We start from the raw sequence: 20,760 nt of genomic DNA, 5'->3' as shown, positions 1-20,760 counted from the left end.
ACCATATACCTTACTCCTTATGCTGAGTAATTGCCAGAAACTCCCTTCTTTGGCCCCTTTGCAAAACATTTAATGCATATTTTCTCTCTTGGTGTGTGTCTGTATTATGTTAGTGTATTTAATATCTGAGAAATAATTGTTTTGCCTGCTTGAAAAAAAGCAATTTTCTCAGGCTTTAGAGGTACAAATGGAATGGATGCTGAAGAAGAGGGAGCTTTAAGGAGGTATTGGAATTGGAGACCTTGTTGGTGTGCTTTGGAAATCCATCCATACACAGTACAACTCATGAAAGTATAGATAAGATGACAGAAAAAATGAATAGTGATTTCTGTAGATTATCTGCATGGCTTATTGTTCTTCACACACACACAAATACACACGCACACATATTTGTTCCATCCATCTGCTGAAGTTTGCTAAAAGCATGTGAGCAGTCTAAGCAAACTGCTGTATGTCTCATGTGCCCAGTGTGATGGGGCATGAACCTGGTTAAGGTTTCTAGACATTCTGCAGTAGTTGGTATATGCACATTATGGAAAAAGAGTGAAGAAAAAAAAATTATTCATATGGTCTATTTACCAGTAACCAGATTTTTCATTTCTGTTTTTATTTGGAAGTGCTGAGTTAAGATTTCAGATTAGTCTGAGTTGATGGTCTCTGCCAAGATTAAAGTTACAGTGTCTATAAACAAAATTGTCACTTTATGGTTGAACATGGAAAACTGTTGAATAGAAACGTTTTACATACCAGTGACGGACAATGTCTGAAGTACTCCCTTTGCCCCCCACCCCCAGTTATCAGTGACCTCTAACTACCAGTTTCCATCACCAGTTAAGTCCCATTTTCTCAATCACTCACATTTAAAATCTAAAAACTTAGGCATTTTGTTCTCAGCAGTACTTCTAGTATGAGTCTCTTCTTGCAATTAGTCAGATTCATAGGTTTTCTTCATCCTATTGTGAACAAAATGTTGGCTGACCAGTCTTTTCCAAGTGAGGAAGGAGGAAGGAAGGCAAGTTTGGAGGAGCATTTCCATACTGGGCACTTCAGGTCAAGCATGAATGTACAGAAAGGTGTTGAAATCTTCAGAGAAGCTGTAGGCAGTAAGTGAGAGTGATGGTCTTGTTGGGCAGCTTCCCATGGGAGTTGGCAGGATGGTGATTTGTGAAAGATGTGTAGGGTTAATTCTTTTAATGAGCAAGTGCTGAACTACTCTTCCAGTCACTGGCTCTCCTGGATTGTGTCTGCTAAAATATCCAGTAGGGAAGTGGTAAAATTAAAAAGAAATCCAAAGCAAGCCCTTTTTATTATGAAATTATGACAATTTTCATTTTCAACATAATTAGTTCTGGAAATTCAGAACCTTCAACCCATGCCCGCCACTCCCTTCCTCCGCTGCCCCAGCAATGCAGGAAAATGCAGATAATCACAGTTTCCCTCTTTGCTGAGGCTTACCTGTATGCAGAATTCTGGAGGAGATCAATGCCAAATACGTGGGGTGCACATTTAAACTCTGGTAATTTCCCACAGTAAAACTATTTTGTTATGCTCATCTGAAGGAATTTTAGTTTACCTGGGGATTAGTAACAGAAACTTGTTCAGTGATATCTTGTCCAGTATTTTTCCCACCAAATGATTTCTTGAACTACCTTTCATCTTCTGCTCTTGCTCTAGGGACTAAGAGTTCTCTATTCATCTTCTTAGCAGCAGCACTCAGTGGGTGTCACACACTTCCTGACAAACCCCTCTGCTTCTGAGAGATGGGAGAGCGGGAAGACCACCAGAGTGTGCTCGTGGAGAAGACAGGAGTGCCAGTGCTCTAGTGGAGTGGAGCCGAGGGGATGTTTGGGTGGGGCCCAGGGTGGCCACGGGGAAATGTGACCCCATGGGAGACTGCTGTGCTGGCAGGGCTGAGCATAAGTGCAGGCATAGAGCAAGAGCCCAGAAAACATGTGGCTCCTGCTGTTGCTGAACCCCATGCTGCCAAGTCTCCATGGAGGCCTCTAGTGTGGGTTCAGTAGCTGCTGGCAGCCAGGGGCTCTCTGTGCGTTGCTCATTTGTCCTTTGGCTCGAGCTTGCAAAGCACAGCTCCCTCAACAGCTTATCACATGCTCTGCCCCTCTCCCTGAAGCTCTCCAGTAGCACATGCCCTTTCTCCTTTCCCCTACTTTGTGCACTGCTTAGTGTGTGACCTGCTAATTCAGAACACCCTGCAGTTTGCTTGGCTTCTTATAGCATGTAAATGCACTCCGTTCCCAAAGAACTAAAAATCTCTTCTTTTTAAGACCTGACAATTAAGGTGATTACAAAATAGCTTGAGGGAGAACGAATTCAAGTTACATCACTGGGACCATGCAATGTCTCAGCACAGACTAGTTCAGCTCACAGTGAAGTGTGTTTGAAAGCATGTGTAGTGTTTGTGAGCTGGAAGCAACTCCTGCCTGTAGGTAGCCTGATATTTTCCACTATGAAAAATTCTTGTGACCTTTTATTTGCAAAGCTGTTTCAACTCCATTGTTTGCTGTAGACATTTGATGTTCAGAGGGGAATGCCCTCGAGGTGGGAAAATGACTTGTTTTTTTTGGCAGTGGCTACAGCTGGCTCTACCCTGGAAACAGTTGGGGTTGGAAAGGGAGGAGGGGGAGACAGATAAACTTTCCTCCTCCAGCCTGAGAGGTTCATGCCACCCCAAGCAGGAAATATTTCATGATGCAGGACAGAGAGCTGAAGTAAAGCTGTTCCCAAGCCATCCTCCCAAGCAGGGCATAGACCACACTGTTCCAGTTCCCCCTGGGAGGGCATCACATGATAATTTCCATATGTGTGAAGCAACAGGTGGGTGGCACTTACCTATAGCCTGACCCGGGGCTGACAGAATTCCTCTTTCTTACCCAGCAGTGGGACTCAAAGTCCCCTGATTCAAACAGGACCGGTCTGCTCAAGCTGTGGGCCTGCTAATGCAAACAGACATTCTTTAACCGGATGTTGAGAGGCACAGGTGCAAAACACTCCAAAGAGATGTAATACTGGCTTTCTGCAGAATATATATGTGTACTGAAAACTGAATGTGTCATCTGTTGATTTCAGAGTACTTGACCTTATCACCTTCAGATTCTAAACAGGAAGGTTTAGTAAGTTTTATCTATATCTGTTAGTGAATTATAAAAAAAAAAATCCACAAGAACACAACTTAGGATGTGTGTGGGCTTATATATATATGTTTATATGAATGAATGATACATACAAACTCTGTGTTTATTCTTTCTAGGCCCATGTTTTTTTGCTAGAGTAGCACAGCCTGTTGCACTTTTGATTTTTGGATCAGACTGTCCTTTCCATTTTCTGGGTTTTTTTTATCAGCTATGAATTTCTGTTTTCACAGCACAAACTTGAGAACTCAATACTAGTTTGTAGCCATTATGTATTTATTAATGGGCTTTAAAGTCTTACCTTTCTCTGTCTCTCTCCCCTGCTCAGTGTTGTACACTAGAAAGAGATGAATATTGCTAAACAGTTGCTATTTGTTTGCAGAATTGATGTGGCATGTAAAGCAAATAATTACACATACAAATAGTACTGGTACTCGCAGCTATTTCTCCTGCATACGCACATAAGGGATTTACACACTTGTAAGGTCATATTTTGCTTACATAAACGATCTTATCTTCTTGCACCCTGTGCTGTGTGGTATTCCAAACATTGTGGGGAACATGAAAAATGTCAATAGTATAAACAAATCGTTTTGGTGTATGGCATACAGTGTAGACCAGTCGCAGAGCTTGTGGAACAGGGCAGTACAGTTATTAGAATTTTGTTCAGGAATTTGTATTTCTTTTGATTGTTTCACAGTTAAAGTAGTTTGTTCATTCAGGGTGAATAAAAGTTTTCTCTGAACAATTAAAGTGAGCTGGGCTGAGGAGGTGCTTCTTGGAAAGAAGCTGAGAAATTAAAAAGAACTCCAAAAAGTAACATTGGAGGAGGGAAGAGAGTCAAGGAATGTTGGGCAATGTGAGACCACTTTTTAAGGAGTTCTGCTAGAGCTGCTACACTGCAGAAGTCACTGACACTCACCCCAAGGTGAGACCAGAGGGTGGGCTTGGGACCAGCATGTCCTCTTCACCCTGTGGGGAAAATGTAGAGAGAACACTCTAGTTCTTGGAACTCATACAGGAAAATAAATCCCAGAATGTGTTAATCTGGGGAGAGTGGGAAAGGAAGGATAGGAAGGAGATGTGGGAAAAGAAGAGGAGGAGATGAACATTCATCTTATTTATTGTGGTTGTGAAGGTGTGCCTAGGATTGGTTGATGGGAATTAGATTAGGTAGTAATTGAGTAACAATTAATTAATCAGATAATCATTAATTCTGACCAGATAATGAGGGAGGGTAGGAGAAACTGTGTTTAAACAAAGGTGGTTTTAGTTGAGTGTAACTGTCTATTACTTAAGGGGGCTGGAGGAAGGGGGCAACTGGACATTGCCATCTTTGTAAAGAAATCCTTCAAACACCAATTTAGCCATTTTTTCATGGTGGACTGATCCAAGATTTGGCCTTGCTTCCTTTCTGTCCTGTCATCTACTCTCTTAGAGGTTGTATGCGCCTTCATTGCTCCACAAGTCTGTGGGTTGGTTGCTGAGATTTTCCCATTTTAAAAACACTTCTCTCCATATTACTCTCTTAAGTTGATAAAAACCACAGGCTTACAAAAAGTAATTCATAATAAGTAACTGAACCCTCTCTTGAATAAAAGAACATTTTAAGCTTATCTAGGTATATTACAAGTGAAGGGGAGAAGTGAACCCCAAGTGAAGATACTTTTGTTAAAAAAAACCCAAGAAACAAACTCTGTTACCTGTAGGAGTTTTTAAGTCTTGATTGTATTATCAGGGTCTTTTTACTTTCTTCATATTTTTGCTTCTTGTAATTCTGCTGAAAAATCTTAATGTTACTGATAGAGTGACAAAATACAGGAATTGAGGTAATTGCATTAAGGAAATACTGAAAAAAATCCTGCTAATTCAGATTCTCCTGCTTTAAAGACTTACAGATAGCTTCTTACTTTAAGTTAGCATAATGTAATAATGTTAAGCATTTCTGATGGTATTTAAAACTGTCTGGTGAATGTTTTAAACAGGCTGAGAAAAATTTGGCATTAGCTTATTGACATATTCTTAAGTTGCCTTTATAAAAGAGAGGTTTGGTAAGAAACTGAGGAAAGATACTGCCATTTGAATACTTCAAGCAATGATTCATTTAATGCTTTAAATAAATATGGGATTTTTAACCAGTGTATGTTTATTTAGGTCCAGATTATTATTTATGAGTTGCTTGACATTCCAAAAACCAGGGAACAAAAGACTCCTTATACATAATTTTAAAAGGTGTGGCAATCAGGTAGGATTATCTCTTTTACCATGTCATAATATCTTGATGATTTGTTGGGGCATTTTACCCTTTTATTGTTTTCTAGAAGAAATATAGTAAGCACATGCAAATAATCTTTTAATTTTAAAAAAATTACTTCATTTGACTATATTTTAGATCTATTAGGCAGCAGTTAACATAGTCCTGAAATTTTCAATGAACTGAAGTGGAACGAAACATTTTATCCCTCATGAGTAAGAAGCTGCAATTACTACACCAACTTATTTTAACAAATATGATTAATGTTTGAAATCACATCACTAATAATACCAGATGATAAATACTCGCAGTTTCACTGACAGGCAGCAAGTTAACTAGTTAACAGTCAAAGAGGTATAATACTGGAGGCTTTTCAAGAAGGATCAGTTATTTAGCACAGCACAGTTACCAGGAAGAAGTAGCTTATTCTCCTCCTGTCAGTCCTGTTTTTCAATTGTTTTGTTCTCTCCTGAAAGGCCAAGCTCTATGACATCTTTATGCATAACTGTGGTGACACACAGTGCTGTGAAACTAATTGTACTAAATATCTGTTACCTGTTCCTTTGGGAGGTTAAATCTTTGGCATATTGTTCCACTGGACATCTGATAAGCAAAATTTGCTTTATTGTTACTGACTTTTCCTTTTCTGGTATGGCACCATTAAGGTGGTACCACAATGAGAAGTCTTCTAGATGTTTGTATGACATTTCAGGAAAACATACACCCCAGGTTTTGTTATACTGATGGTGTCCCAGATTATTTTTGAGCTACATTAGGGAGTTTATAGGAAATTGCATCAAATACTGGAAGCACTAATAAAACCTTGGCCTTGCCACAACCATGATAAAATTTTGAAAATCAACCTCATCTTTGCATGCTGACTGAAAGGAGCTACCAGGTTGCTCTCAAACATTTGCCCATTTAGTGCAAACTCTTTGGACTTTGGTCTTGACAATTAGTGAGGGATCAGGAGAGGAACACCTTTCCTAAGAGCCACGCATCATTTTACAGATACAAGGAAGAGGAGGCAATCTTACGTATTTACAGTAGCTAAAAATCACATTTTATAAGTTTATAATGCACCAGGGGTGGTGTGTGTGCCATTGAATTTTCTCTAGAGAAAGTTTGTATCTTACTTGGTCAGAGGAGGAAGAGAGCTTTGATATCCCTCATCTGTGTACAGTCAGGCCAGCATGTTCCTGCTTGTAGAGTTAGAGTAAGGTTCAGCTCCCTGTACACACTGATCAAAACACATCTGATGCACGTTCCTAGGTGCTTCTGTGGATTTCTCAGACTGAGATAATTGAGTTGTAGTGCCGAGGGCTAAAGCCAGCAGAAATGGCAGTGTCCACTCAAGCCTCATACCCCTCCACAGGATGTCTCCTTTTACTGGGGTGAATAAACTGTGTTTTATATTTGTTTAAAATTCTGAAATCTTCTGCAAGCAGAACATGTTTCATATTTAGAAAGAAAATATTCAGACGTCTTCATCATTCCAAGAGTTCTTTGGAGTAAGAACATTTAAAATTTTGTCTCATAAACTGAATTGCAATAAACAGCTCTCAAAGGCTACTGGAGTTCAGTGAGAGGTTTGGGAAGTGATCAGTAGTTATATGTTACATCAGGTGGTGTAGTGAGTACCATTATCTTGCAAGTATTTTCACTTCAGTAATGCCAAATCTAGGTGCAAGTGTACATAAATTACTGTTACCTCCATATGATGGTGTGGATTATTTGGATTACCATTTCACATATGGATAGTACTATTCCAATCTGAAAATGAATGTAGTAGGAGCTTATGAATGGTAAATGGTAGAGGGAAGATTGGTCTCTCAATAGTAAAAGCTCCAAGTGCCTGTCAGAAAAGAAAACTCATACCTCATTTGCTTTGCTGAATTTTGATAAAGACCACCTTTAGCATTCTGTGCAGGAGTTGTTTTTATTTTTATTTTGCCTGCTACCTTTGTGAAAGGAAATATTTAATAATTTTTTCCCATAAATGTTTACTCGTAGCTCTCCCAAATTAAGAATGTCTCACTCTACAGGAATGTGAACTAAAAACCAAATAAAGCTTGTAGGCTCCACAACATAGTCATTCGTGCCAATGCTCTGGCCTGTGCTTAATGATGACCCAGAGTCTGACAGTTTATATCCATTTAGTTATTTAAAAACAGCAAACATGATTTCTTTTCTTTTTTTATCCCCTCGTTTTGTATCAGCAAGAAATTTTGCATGGTTTGTCACTATCTCCTTAAATAGGGACTATTTTGGTTATTATGAAAAAAAAAATCGTTTTAATTCCTGCGAATACAAAGTGATAAACCAAAGGAAAAAATGTTCATAACAGTCTAATTTACCAGCTGATCTGCCTCAGTCCAAGAAAGTAAATACTCAAGTGAATATATTCATTTGAACATAATTTTTCACTTCAGTGTACTTCAAGAGTTGCAGATGTCACTGAAGGATCTTGAAACCATTTTTAAAATAAAACTGATTTACAAGTAAAATAGAAAATCACTACAGCAGACCATTAAATGGTATCCACATTTGAAGCTTTAGGCAAGTTAAATAAATTCAGTAAACTGTATAGAAGGTACTTGAGAAGAAATATGAGTCAGAAGTGTAGTTGGCAGTTGGACACAGATTGAAATGTGAGTTTGAAAGCCTAAACTTCACTTTTGAAGACTGTTTTACATATTTGGTGTTTAGTGAACTGATTCTGCTGGGGAAATTAGATTATGTGTTTGTGTGTTTTGGTAGTGTACAGTCGTAAATGCACATTGGCAAACTGAAAAGACTAAGTGGACTTTAAAATATGCAAAAAAGTAAACTTTTTATAGGGTTTTAAACATGTTTTCCATTAGACTGGCTTTCAGTGATTTTGAAGTGTTTCTGCTGGTCCTGCTAGGTTAAGCTTACATTTTTAAATTTGCCTGTCTCTTCTGCAATTATAAAATTAAAATGCAGTATTGTTTCTAATGATGCATTGTGAGCTATCATTTGTGTAAATATTTTGTGTAAAAATTATTTTTACAAGTGTTATTTTTGCAAGAATAACAATCTCCCTGATCTGTGGGGATTCAGACCAGTATTTCCATCAAAACCAAGCCAAAAGACAAATGCCTGAGGCAGGAGCTTTGTGATGGACCTTCAACTGTGGCAGAAAGCCCATTTGTTTTTATGCTTCATCTTGGGTATGACAAAACTGTGATCTCTCATTGGGAAATCCATGCTAAGTTATTCTCTCTCTAACTTGCTTTGAAATTAATCTGACTCCATGTCTATCTCCCCAGATTTCCTCACCCCAGTGAGCTGTCTTTTTGCCACTACATGCCAGGGTGCCCATTCAGCTGGGACAGCTGTTTGTGATGCTGTCAGCAAACTGATGCCAAAAAATCCCAGAATCATAAAATGGTTTGGATTGAAGGCACCTTTAAAGGCCTTCTAGTCCAACCACCCTGCCTGGACATATTCAACTAGATAAGGTGTTTCAGAACCTCATCCAACCCAACCTGGAATTTTTCAGAGATTTGGCATTTATCACTTGTATGGAAAGCCCATTGCAGTGTTTCACCACCCTTATTATTAAAAAAAAAAAAAATAAATCCATATATCTGGTCTGAATCTACCCTCTTGTAATTTAAACCATTACCCCTTTTCCTATCACAACAAAACCAATTGAAAAATTTGTCCCCATCTTTCTTATAAATGCCCTTTAAATATTAAAAAGCAATAAGGTTTTCCCAGAGTCTTTTCTTCCCCAGGCTGATCAATCCCAATTGTCTCAGCAGCCTGCATTCATAGGAGGTGCTCCAGCCCTCTGGTCATTTTTGCAGCCTTCCTATGGAGCTGCTCCAACAGGTCTCATGTCTTTCCTGTGCTGAAAACTCCAGAGCTGGATGTAGTAATGGAGGTAAATAGCTTCATTTTTGCTTCTGAAATTTGTTTTTTAAGGCAAATCAATTCCCTGATCTGATTCATTGTGCTGTCTCAACTTGGTTTTGCCATCACCATTATGAGGGAGGAGAGGGGACAGGTTAAAACTGTGGAATCAGTGGTGTAGGGCAGAAAAACCTTCATCTGGTTCTCTACTTCCTGACATAGGAAACTGGTTTTTAGTTTGTGGACACTGAATCTGTGGAATTTTGAGTTTGTGGATGCTAACCTCATTGTTGATACCACCTGGAAAATAGTGATTTCAAATCTGAAAGTTCAGTATGTATGTATATTTTTTTCCTCCTTGGATGTGTATATGCATCTACATTTGCACAAAGAAAAATGTTTAGTTTAAGACAACATTTTATGATTTTACAGAAAAAACCTTCTGTGGACATAATTTCAAGTTGTAGAAGACAAAAATGATCTTGAAATCTACAGAGCACTCAAATGCATGCCATGAGAAGTTGGATATTTTCTTAGCTGAATCTAGTCATTAAAAAGTTTAGTTTGTGGGGAAGTGTAGGTGGAGATGTTAATATTTCTTTCATTACTCAACTAGAAATTTGAAAACAATGTAAAAAGTTTCCTGTGTCCTGAGATTGCCTATGTTAAATTTTAGTCTTTTAATACAACCTTACACAAAGCAAGCAGAAGAAGAAAGTTCATTTTGTCTGTTTCTAAGCAGACCAAGTATTCTGACCCTGAGCGTTTCAAAGTCTGATTTCTCTTTTCTTTGAGCAGTTTTACTTAGATTAATACAGCCTTAAGTCATCAGAGATAGATGTTTTTTCTTTTCACATGTCATTCTTCTGTGTCTTGCCCCAATACTGCAAACTGACTTCATCACAGATCATTGTAATTTGATTGGATTAAACAGAGGTGTTGGAAACGACTTGGAAAGACAAAGGAAGAACATTCCTTGGCTTCTCCTTTTGTCAGTGTTGTATTTCAGGAAAACTTCTAACTAAAACCTGTTGAGGTGCAAAGCTTGTGTAGAAGTTTCTTGCTGTACATGAAAATGCTGCTGCAATGTGAAAAATAATATTCTTGCTTTCTGGGAGCATCACTTTGTGTGCAGCTGTGATAAGATTCCAAGCTATTTTTGTGTGTTGTGTAAATACCTGGTATTTCACTTCTGCCCAGTGTAGGCTCCACATAACTTATTTTGAAAATACTGATGATTGAATTGTTTTTCAGTTTAATGCTACTCAAATCACCCTGCAGATAAGAAAACTAGGAACTGTTTAATATCCAAAGGATGCATTCCCCCCTTATTCCATTTCACCCACTGAAATGGAATAAGAGTATTCTGAAATGGTGCAACCCGTTCTGCAACTGCAAATACCCAAAGTTTGAACCGCTTCTTAACTCCTCACCAGTGGTCACAGTTAGGCAACCTTTGCTGGCAGCTTTAATAAACTGAGTCTGTAGAAGAAGAGGATCATTGTGATAATTATCATAATATAGCAGTTATAACAGCACTTTCCATTTGTGTGTTTCTAAACCCGAATAAATAACACCTTGTAGGTGCTGTTGAAGTAGATGAATTGTCCCTATTGTTCTTCAGGTAGGCAAAAATGCAGGTGGTGAGGACGGTGCTTTTCCCAAGAGTGAGTCCTTCCAGGCCAGCACCAGCACCCTCTATCTAGTTGTTGCAGTAGTTGTTTGGAAATGATGAGTTGTTGCTATGACCTCATTTTGGAATCATTTCAGTGTTTCCCTGTGGCACCTGGTGGCTGCTTGCTTTCTTACTGAGGTTTATGAGTGCTGACGCTAGAGAAGTTACCCGGAGTTCCCAAAACAAATCTGCATCCGTGCCTTGAGATTTCTGTTCCTCTGTTGTTGACTTGTGCAAGTGAAACAGAAAGAACTTCTGTTCGCATTCTTTTCCTACCCTGCTCACCATAATCTTTTGTTAACTGGTCTTTTTTAGCTAGAAAACAGTATTGTCTGCTAAGGAACTGTAACTGCCTCCAACAAAACATTCTTGCCACTTCATCAATTGAATGTTGTTCAGATAGCTGTATTTACAAAATTGATTGGTCCCAGATCCTACCACTTAATAATAACAATTTAATAGTAATCCAAAATTATAATATGAAATATGCAAAGAATACACTGTTTATATAAGGGGTTGAATACATTAACACACCAGCTATTAGATTAAAGCTAGTGTCCACTGTGGAATGAAAAAATGAGGAATACTGAGAATCTTCCTCTGATACCTCATATTGAAATTTGGGTTCAGTATGTATACAAAGGTCAGTGTATGCAGTAGTGAAAAGCACATGTAGTATAGTAGATTGGGGAGAAGGGGAAAATGAATGGGGAAAGACAAAGTTATGAATTCAAACTAAACCACTGTAGGATGAAATTAAATTTGTGTTGGATGTTTCTTCCCAAATCAGATGATACCACTTTTTTTGTCCTACAAGAACACAAATTTTTGTGTGTGCTGTAGATAAATAACTTTTTGGTCAAGAAAGGAATGTTTGTGATGAATTAAACTTCCATACAAATTGAAAAAAATTTAAAATCTAGTTCTGTGTGTGGAACATTTTATATTTTGTAGGACTGCCATTAAAGGAACCTATTAACCAGCTTTAAAAGACTAGTGAAATATGGTTCATGCCTGTTGCAATTTTCAAATTAAAATTAGTGATAATGATACATCCCAGTCAGGTTAGGTTCAGGTTCTAGCTGTCTTTTCTCCAAGAAAATTCTCATGCATTTTCGCCCCTTTTCACTGGAAATGCACATTAGTCACTTTTGGAAACCATAGGTGCAGTTACACTCCTGCAGCTGCTGTTGGGAGTCAGCCCTGCCACAAGCCTCGTAGAATCCAGGTAGGAAAAGGTAATGGAGGAGGTTGGAAGAGGCCTCTCTTCTTAGTGAGGTTCACAGTCCTCACTGGGCTTCTCCCCTGACTTCCTCAAAGACCCACTGGTGTCCAGGCAGGCTGCTGTTCCATGCCCAGCCCAGGACCTTCGTTTCAGGTGCATATAAAGGCAGAGTGCAGTTCTCATGTTACCTTGTTCAGGGCCAGAACCCCATCCTGGTAGCCTCCCAGGAGAACAGCTATAGCCATGTTCGATCTCCAGGAATGGCACTAGCAGTCTCAACCTCTTGGGTTTTCTGTAAAGGACTCAGGCTTTTTGGGGTTTTCTTTCTAAGGTTTAAGATTATCTTTTTTCCCCACTAGGTTTCTACTTTTTCTAAGCTTTAACAGGCTTTTTTTTAACAATCAGGAAGAGCTGTAAACTCAGAAATTTGCTTTTATTTTGTGTAAGTTTCAAAATTTAAAATCAACTTGCAAGAGAGGTTTGCAGCTTTTTAACAGCTTTCTATAGAGCTTTTCTTCTGCCTAAAAGAAAAGTTATGTATTGTCAGGATTTAACCCCAGATGGCAGCTAAGCCCCACACAGCCACTCACTTCATCCCTCCACAGTGGGATGGGGGAGAGAATCAGAAGAGTAAAAGTGAGAAAATCCATGGTTTCAGATGAAAACACTGACAGGTAAAGCAAAAGCTGCTCATGCAAGCAAAGGAAAACTGGAAATACATTCACCCCTTCCCATTGGCAGGCAGTTCAGCCATCACCAGGAAAACTGGGCTTCATTGTGGGTAATGGTGACTTGGGAGGACAAATGCCATCATTCTGAGTGTTCTCCCCTCTTTCTCCTTCTTAGCATGATGCTGTGTAATCTGGGATATTCCTTTGGTCAGTTGGGGTCATCTATCCCCTCCCAGCTCCTTATGCACCCCCAGCCTCCTCAGTGGTGGGGTGAGGTGAGGAGCAGAAAAGGCCTTGACTGTGCAAGCTCTGCTCATCAATAACTAAACCATCCCTGTGTTACCACCAGTTTCCAGCACAAATCCAAACCACAGACCCATACCAGCTACTCTGAATAAAATTAACTTTATCCAAGCCAAACCCGGCGCATATGCTCAAATGTATTTCTACAGCTATTGTTGGAGAAGAAGGGGAGATAAATCTTTAGATTACATTTCCGTCTCTCACTGTTCAGCATTGCTTCTACTCACAGGCATACTGGATAATTATTCTTTGGTGTGCTGAATAAATACGTTTTGTCAAAACAAAGCCTTGAAAGTTAATGAATAGTTACTGCATTAGAGGTTTGAAAAATATTTCTAGGAAAAATGGTTGGGAATTTTTCAAAGAAATAATTTTCTGTCAGATCAAATTGTAAAATAATGGAAACTTCTTATGAAAAGCTTGTACAAGCAAATGAAAAGTTGTGAAATTGCTGAAATGCTATGTTTTGAAACAATGCCATTTTCCTACTCTGAAACCACTTTTTTAGAAATTCCACTTTGGTTAGGTTTTTTTAGCTCAGTTTTTTTTTTTAACTGGTAAAGCAAAATGCTTAAATTGATCCAAGTGGGATTCACTTACAATGTTTTCAATTGTTGTGTTCTTGTCTTGTTGATATTTTCACACTTCTTGCAGCAGCGGAGTTTAGGAAACATGTTTTAGAAGTGGTTGATCAGAAAGCACATTTTTTTTAAATGTAGGCATTTTGTCTCCTGTTTTTGAGAATATTGTTTGAAGGCTTTGTCAATGTTGTTTTAGCACATTTCAGTATTTAAATTTAGGGTCTTTTTATGCTTCACTTTAGGAGTACATGAGTTACATAGCATCACAGAGATCCAAAACCACAGGTTTCTCACATTACCTGGCAGTGGAGAGAGAGAACACCATGGACAGCGTGTCCCGTGACAACAGGCAATGCATGACAATAAGGCCTGTATTTAAATGCTATCATTTTCATATGCTGGTGGCTCTCTGCGTCCTATAATCACATGTCCAGTAGGAAGGAACCCCCTTAAAGCAACCTTCAGAGCTCCCTCTGATAGTTCCTGAGTGCTTTGCTCTGGGGAGGCTGCCTCACAGCCTGATTTGACACCCTTCTGTACAAAGAGACCCTACTCAAGTGGAGAGCCTGAAAGGGAAAAATGCAACTGCTAAGTTGCTGACAGTACTCAGAAAATACAAATACCAACCCTTATTGCCTGTGGTTTAGAAGGGTAAGCAGCAGCCACTGATGATTAAATGGCTACACTGAAGCTTTGATCTGCTTTTGTGACTCTGATGCTCCAGTGAAGATCAGGGCGTGTACCCTGATCTCAGGTGCTCTGCCGGCACAGAGAGGTCCCTGTCCTAATGTGTCCTCAGCGCAGTACCCTGAAGACTTAATTAGAGAAGGAATGTGTGACAGGAGAAAGAGGACAAGACAGCAAATGTGACAATACAAAACAGCATCAACAGGAAACTGCATGTTTTAAAGACAGAAGTTATCTTGTTATCTTGGCTGTGATGTTGTATCTCCTGCTGGCCTGCACTGGGTGACAGCTCAGGAAAATCCAAATGTTTAGCAGTGTCTGTCCCTTCAAGTCTGTGCTGAATCACATCAGAGGCTGTAACACCACCAGCATGGTGGTAGGAGAACAATGTGTTATTGTTAATAGTCTTTTGGATAAGACACAAACCCAAAATCTTAACCACAGAATATTAAATCACCTCTTTTGGCATGAATAGATAGGTTTACTAAGGGCCCTAATCCAGTTCTCATTTACGTTATTATCTTTTGTGTCTCTAAACACTTCCTGTAGTTTTGGTTAGATTCGGTCCTGTTTTCTTCTTTTCCTTGGAATGTAAATGATGAGAACAAGCTATGCTGTACTTATACTTGAACAGGTTCTTACTTTCAGACTTTTTTTTTTCTTTTTTTTTTTTTTTTTTTTTCATCAGGAAGTGAAAAAAGGAATCAAATATTCCAGGCACATAGTTTCTCAGTATTTGATCAGGATTATTATATCAAATCCAGTGTAATTACTGATTATACCATTACAATTAAATAGTATTTCACATGCATGAGATATAAAATATAGACTATCATCTGTACACGGTGATTGAGATTAAGATGCTATAGCAGAGGCTTTTTATTTTAGGACACTTCCCACTAGCCCACATAGTATTTGAAATCTTATACATCTGAAGATAAAAAAGTGCTGAAAGAAGTGAGAGGTTCTCTGTGCCTGTTTTAAGATTACCCAATTAAATGCCACCAAAAACAATTTAAAAAACCCAAAACAAAACAACAACAACAAAAAGAAAAAAAAAAAAAACACTAAAAATCCAAACCAAGTCAGACAAACAAAAAGGAGAGAATATGGAAAATTCACGATTCTTTTTATGTAGTGTATTCCAAATTCTGATCCTGCTAAAAATGATTCCTTGAAATGAAAGCAAAATTTACATGTGGTGCTTATAAACTTGCTTCAGTGTTTGATCCTTGATTGGTGTTCAGTTTATATGGTATAAAAGAGAAGCATGGAGTTTGCATGAATGATTGAATGAAATCAAGATGAGGGAATGTAACTGATGCTGACCACATATTTTCCCTGCCTGCTATACAGCATGAAATAAAGCTCACTGAAATCAGTGGAAAGGTGTTAATAATTTGAATGATCTTTAGATAATGGCCCAAACCTACTGCTTATTTAAAAGTAATTTGTAAAGCCTTGCTTGACCAGTGACTGAAAATGGGATTTCTCATTTTGCAAAGTTCAAATAAAAGCTTAAAATGGCAAATAAACTTTATTTTTCATTTTCAATTTGGAAGAACTGCTGCCATCTGCACCCCTCTTTCAGCAGGGCTTGTTGTGTCCATAATTTCATATGTAAAAAATCCCATTGTATATGAGGAAAGTGCTCCTTCAGTAATACTTACAGGTCATCCATGGAATAACACTAGTGTTACCACAGACTGGCAATTCCCCTAATCCCTAACTAAAAGAGATATGGAGAACAACAAAGTGTAAGAAAGGAAGTGGAAAAGAGGTGATACCAAGGAACATTTCCTCCTCATCTTTGTCTCCTTCACCTTCCACACTTTCTTCCTGCTGTTGTGTCATCTCCTAAGGATCTGCAGGTGATTCAGCTCTCATCCACATTCCTCTGAAGGAATGTTTGATGGTGGTCAACCACCACAGGGTAAACATGAGGGTCTTTTTTGTACATGGATTACAACCGCATCCTAAATGATTTAGGTTTATTGCTTTCTTCTGCTACGCCCAAGAGTTTCCCAAAAAGTAGAGAGAGCAGGACCACCACATTCTTCTCTGGCTTCCCAAGAGAGAGTTTTTACCAAAGTCTGTTGCTTCTTCCCTGCAGTCCTGCAGCCAGTACCCACCCTGCTCAGAGCTGCAGCACCTTGGTGCAAGTTGGGTCCTTCATAGATAGGGCTGTGGACTGTCCATCAATTCGGGGACAAATTTGGCAGGCCAAACCTGCAATCCTGAAGGGACAGCCATGCTTTTCTTGTGCAGGTGCAGCCCTGGGAGGGTGGGGGTTAAATGACAGGGTGCACCTGGAGCGAGATGCAGTGTTCAGCAGCACTCCTGTCCTACCTATACTGGCTCTTCCAGTCTTGGCTGGAGGCCATGATGGGCTAAGCGGTGGATTGAGGGAATAGTCCCTAGGCTGCTCCTCTGGGCTCCTGGCCCCAGACACTGACAGCTGCCTCCCGAGCCTGCCTCCCTTCTGCAATGGGAAACAGCTCTGCTTTTTCCTGAACTGTCGCATTAGAGCTCACCAGAGTAAATTCTGCAACTGCTGCAAAAGATTTAAAAATAAACGCAAAGTAATTAAAGAAAAAAAAAACCAACCAGGAAAATATAAAAATTTTGCATGTAAAATATTTTTTAAGAAATCCAAAAATCAGACTTCCACTCACATGAATTTATGTTTTTGCACTTCATGACATCATTTGCACAGAAAACACGGGATCTCAGAGCCTGCAAAATGAGCAAAAATAAAACAGGGAAATGTTTTTCTTCTCCTCTTACAGTTTTTCAAATCATGTATTTTTTTTTTTGATTATAAATAGCTAAATCAACAAACTTTACTGACTAGGGATGTTAAGCACACTTTCGTTGTTGACTTTCAGAACTATTTAAACTCCTGAGTGCTAAAAGTTAAAATTCCTCTGGGGAACCTTGTAGCTTTCAGTGGAGTGGGTTGAAATCCCCAATAAGAAGTAGTTAACAGGGAGACTGTGGTGACTCCAGCAAAACAACATAATCAATTCCATCTGCTTTTCTGATTAATCACCCTTATTATTGGAAGTCAAGGACACCATGAATTTGCACAGTAAGCAGATATTTTGAAAAGGAGGATAACAGTTTATTACCTTAGTTGCAGTCAATTAGTTTGACTCCTCTTTTTTCACGTCTCAGAGAAAACCTGGGACCAGCCACCCCCCTGCTCAGTAGCTGATCTCTACTCCCCAGGCACCCTGTGCTCCAGTGGCAAGGACAACAAATATCCTGATTTTTTTTCTTTTTTTTTTTTTTGGTTTACCAGTCTGACTTGTTCTTTTCAGAAACGGAATAGTTAAAAGGGATGAATAGAACATTCTGTTTGGGACTTCAGTTTTCCAAAATAAAATATGTAAGTGAGGGAAAGGTTTCATTCAGTTTTGGCATCGCTTTGTTAAGTCAGTTTAAGCCAAGAAAGATTGTTATTCCACACTGTTTGCTGATAGTAGAAAGTTTACATATCAAACTGCTTTTTTTTTCTAGGGGAAAGAAAAATTCTGTATGAATTTAAGGGACTGATCTCTTATTTGCTTTGCAGAAGAGATTGTTCTGTTAACAACTCATCAAGAAAGAAAAAAAAAAAGATAAACAGGATTAACTGTTTACTTTAAGTGAGCTGAAGTCGGGTTGTTTTTCCGAAGAAGAACACAATGTACTGTTGTATCTGGTTTCCAGAGTGGTGTTTATCATAATTCCTCCTGCAGTGGTTGGTAGAGTGCTGGGAAGGCTCTCCGCCCACTCGCAGCTCGCTCCCTTTCCCTCTCCCATTGAGGCCTCCGGCCAGGACTGCGAGATGCAGAGAGAGGGCTGTCCTGTGTGATCTTTACTGCCTGACATGAGCTGACATCGACCGAGAATAAAATAACAGGGGCCGTTTCCTAGAACTCTCAGTGGACTGCTGAGAACTGCTACCATAACTCTTGTAAACACTCGGCGCACACACAAACACGCTCCCTCTCCCTCATTTAGAAACACACCTAGCACAGGCAGCCACTAACACGAGTAAGGGAAAACAGCACGAGTGAAAAACACAACCTGCAGGCCCCGCGAGAAAGCGGAAAATTGCCTTTCTGCTGGGTAGGGAGCCCTGGCAAGACTGCACTTCTGCTTTTCTTCTTGGCTCTTTGCTCGGCCCTTGATTTTTGATGAATGTTATACTTTTCTGCTAGTTCAGTGGGATGATGTGGCACTGACACAGCAGAGTGTCTTACTGAATACAGCCACAGCTGTGTAAGAGATCCTACAGGGTTGCTATATTTCATTTGCCTTTCACGTGCCATACGGAGTGCACGAGCAGTGCTATACTACCAGGAATGTGATTTAAGATGGTCTGTGCCTGCTGAAATGGGCAGGGGTTTTTTCAATACTCACTCCATGTTGATTTTTTCTTTCTAAAATAAAATCTTCCAGGATCTCGTTCATGGTTCTCTGTGGTTCAGAAGTAAATCTGGTGAATCCACAAACAGTACAGTCTTGAAGATAAGGGACCCCGGTACCACTGCTACAGTGTTCTTGCTTGATTCCAGATGCTGTAAAGCCTTCACTGTGGGTTTTGCAGGGCAATTCTTTAAATCTTGCAGTGTGAAAGAAATTAGTTGATACTGCAAGGAAGCCCTTCCTCTCTAGATACACACATACATATTTATAGCCACCTCCCCTAACTCAAATGGGATCTAGCACACATAATAGACTTTGTGGGCCAGCCCTCCCAGATACAATCGTGTTATTCAGCTGTTGCTCTCAGATCACCCTTTGAAGACGGGACTTTTATTCTGATTTTTACGTATAAGGAACTGAGGCGTGGAGGAAACATAGCGCAGTGAAGATGATGTGAAACACTGCCAGAACCAGCAACTGAATGCTGATTTTCTTGGAAAGGAGGGTGCTGAGCACCTTGCAAGAAAAGATCTTTTTTGGCAGCACCCCACCAACTGTTGGAATTCTTGGATGCCAAAACAATAATTACAAAGTCTCGAGATTAAAAAAATAAACAAAGAACCCCTCCTCAGATTCATAGATAAGTACTTGAAATGACTGGGTGGTAATTACATGTTATATTTGGAACATAATTTTTCTATTGGACATCATCCATAAAAAAGACTTGCAGTTTTCAACTGAGCCTGTGAGTTTCTTAAATATATATTTTTACTCTTGATTAGTAAATCATGACATGCAGGAAAATAATATTTTCTCTGAATTGTATACTGAAATAACCAAGGGGTTGTGATGGGATTCCATGCTGAAGTAATGGTACACTGAAGAACCTGAGGAGTGTGTGCATCATTACTTTTCTTACCAACTACAATTAACAGCACAGTGAGTGAAACAAGCTGGGGTGATCTGATGTGCTTGCTTTTTTGTTATCACTCAAAATCGCTTTTATTTGCATAATAAGCTGTATGGAATGGATCTTAGCAGAAGGACCATAAATTATGTCCCGTGGGGTGTTGAGATGCCAGGAGGATCTTGAGGGGGGAAGGCCTTACTGCTCTGTTACGGCCTAGCCTTTATACAAACTTTTAGGCAATACTTAGGAAGTTTTTTTTCCTTAACTCTCTGTGTCTTCCAAACCAGCTATCACTATAAAAATTGACTTACATGGCATAATTACTTTGGATTTAAACTATGAATGTAGAACAAGTTCAGTATTCATTTTTGAATCTGACGTAAGTGAAGCTATCCATGATACTGAAAATATTTTCCAAATGCAACTCTGTAACTGTTTGAAATTACAGCTTAGGCTCTATATTGCCTTTGAGTGGATATCAGGAATGTCTTTTTATGGTTTTAAATGTCTTGTTTACTTTTGAGAGAAATTCCATGTACAAATAAAACACTCACATCAGCAGTTTCATTCAAAAGTGCACTTAGTGTTAGATGGAGAGTTTAAAAAGTTCATGTGGTGTCATGTGAAAATTTCGTATAAGAAATGGTTTTTGCAGAAAAAAATTGTCACGTGTGAAGCTGTGGTTGTTATGGCAAGTACAAAAAGCTGGTTTTTGTGCTACACCAATTCCTGACAAGTTGTATGTAGCTCGCAGCAGGCAGGTGGTGTTCCATGTTTTGAGTGGGAACATTTGCAGTGCTGTGCAGCCCTGTTCTCTGTGAGCACATTCTGCATTAAAAAGGTAGCTCTGCTGACACGCTTGGCTCATGCAGGTCTCTTCCTACGCACAAAAGCTGTTTCCCACAGAAGTGCTGCTTCTTCAGGCCACAGGCAGAAAATAGTAGGTGGAAGGATTAACATGAATGAAGAAATGGAAAAAGCAATCAGCAGGCAGGGAATCATGAAAG

General features: G+C 39.3%; 1 protein-coding gene and 1 long non-coding RNA gene across 7 annotated transcripts in view; one reads left to right on the top strand and one right to left on the bottom strand.

Moving 5' to 3' along the window:
• Positions 1 to 20,760, top strand: part of SPIDR (scaffold protein involved in DNA repair) — a 194,790-nt gene that overhangs the window by 140,910 nt on the left and 33,120 nt on the right. The window lies entirely within an intron of this gene.
• On the bottom strand, positions 593 to 19,202 carry LOC134549118 (uncharacterized). 4 transcript variants are annotated; one of them, XR_010080004.1, is made up of 8 exons: positions 17,559 to 18,821; positions 17,103 to 17,163; positions 4,853 to 4,926; positions 4,072 to 4,121; positions 3,451 to 3,486; positions 2,851 to 2,954; positions 1,456 to 1,573; positions 593 to 1,247 (listed from the first exon to the last, which is right to left on the bottom strand). It is a non-coding gene; the product is annotated as an uncharacterized LOC134549118 (long non-coding RNA). The 4 variants fall into 4 exon arrangements; XR_010080005.1 differs by having other exon boundaries at positions 2,851 to 2,951; XR_010080003.1 differs by lacking the exons at positions 3,451 to 3,486; positions 17,559 to 18,821 and adding an exon at positions 18,838 to 19,202 and having other exon boundaries at positions 2,851 to 2,951.

This window comes from Prinia subflava, chromosome 1 (assembly GCF_021018805.1).
Source record: "Prinia subflava isolate CZ2003 ecotype Zambia chromosome 1, Cam_Psub_1.2, whole genome shotgun sequence".
In the NCBI taxonomy this organism is placed as follows: domain Eukaryota; kingdom Metazoa; phylum Chordata; class Aves; order Passeriformes; family Cisticolidae; genus Prinia; species Prinia subflava.
This window is presented reverse-complemented; position numbering and strand designations above follow the sequence as displayed.